The sequence below is a fragment of the Herpailurus yagouaroundi genome, unplaced genomic scaffold, assembly GCF_014898765.1.
Source record: "Herpailurus yagouaroundi ecotype Mexico unplaced genomic scaffold, PumYag 208, whole genome shotgun sequence".
In the NCBI taxonomy this organism is placed as follows: Eukaryota; Metazoa; Chordata; class Mammalia; order Carnivora; family Felidae; genus Herpailurus; species Herpailurus yagouaroundi.
The window spans coordinates 12599102-12600525 of record NW_024412439.1 but is presented as its reverse complement, the minus strand read 5'-3'; the positions used below and the strand labels follow the sequence as shown (position 1 = coordinate 12600525).

Sequence of the window (1424 nt, the reverse complement as noted above, 5' to 3'; positions counted from 1 at the left end):
CAGCATGGGAATTACCATAATTCTGATCTGTGTAACTTGGAAGGCAGATTCAGTTCCTGTAGAAAAAATAGTACTTGCTCTGGTTTTTCCAGTCTCTGTAAGAAACCCTGCAAAAGGGAAACACTGAAGTTACGATGACTGCCTCATTTGTTAACTCATTTGACAACTTCCAGAACATTCCCCTTCTTCACCAAATAGGCAATGTTCCAAGCAGTACGGTGAGCACAAGAGGGGCATGTGCGGATGACGGACTGGCTGGCCAAAAAGACGGATGAGGAAGACACAAACACCCTGGACGAGGAAGAGAGCCCACCGCCACGTGAAGAGCACATCAGCCACTATCGTGTTAGCACTAGGGAAGGAGTGAGGCTTCCTTCCAGATGCTCCAGACGCCAGATGAGCCACACCAAGAAATACCCTTCCCTTAAATTATGTTCTCAGCAATACCATATGCCTCGATCTGCTGAGTCTCTTACTGCTTTAAGATGACACAATAGGAACATAATCTGAATTTAAAAACGCTAACTTTTTGTATTCCAAGATGGAGAACCCTTGCTTTTCAAAACTCAAGGCTCTCAACTACTTTGAAATTGTTACAAGTGATTGGCCCTTAGCAGATTACAGGACTGTGATAATGAAGGCACACAAATGGTTCAAGGACCACCACCCAGCAGAGGCCAACACAGTGTGCAGCCTGCGTGTTCTGAGCACCCCAGAGCCCCACGCGTGGTCTCACGTGGCCGCAGCACTTCCCACTCACAAAACACAGACACACCTACCACTCACCGTCTCTCGTCCACGGCTCGACGAGGAGGTTTTCAGGCCCTGATTTCTCTTCCTTCCCTTTGACATCACAGGCCTGAAGGATCAACTGGAGAGGTTTACCTGATCAAAGACAAGACAGAGAACGAGAGCCTTAACCCAGCACTATAAAAAAAATAAAGACTAGCAGACACATCAGTGGAAATGGAGCATCTGTGGACACCACACTAATAAAAATGTACCTGTTGAAAAAAAAGCAGAGAAACGATGCTGGACAAAAGCTACGCTTTCTTGAAAGAGACCAAGTACAGCTTTATGTCCCTACATGATTCCATGAAGAGGTCTCTAAAACACCACTATTCAGAAACAAAGTATATTGTAAGACAGGGTAACAGCATACGTTCAACATACTTGGGAGAGGGAGTTCTAAGATAGTGTTTTGGAGCCAATAATTAATTTTGTTGTAACTGCATTTAAATACATAAATAATATCTTACGCTTCGGGGTTTTGTTTCTTTAATACACCTGCGGGCAAATTTTGAAAGTTTTAAAAATTACAAAAATCACCATTTGCTATGATGACCTGAAAGCTTTTCCTTTTTCTCTTGTGTTAATAATGTTGTAGTGATGGGGCGCCTGGGTGGCTCAGTCGGTTGAGCGTC

General features: G+C 44.0%; 1 protein-coding gene across 1 annotated transcript in view; it reads right to left on the bottom strand.

Moving 5' to 3' along the window:
- ZZEF1 (zinc finger ZZ-type and EF-hand domain containing 1) overlaps window positions 1-1424 on the bottom strand; it is a gene marked incomplete at its 5' end in the record, with an annotated part of 105495 nt that overhangs the window by 70827 nt on the left and 33244 nt on the right. The window lies entirely within an intron of this gene.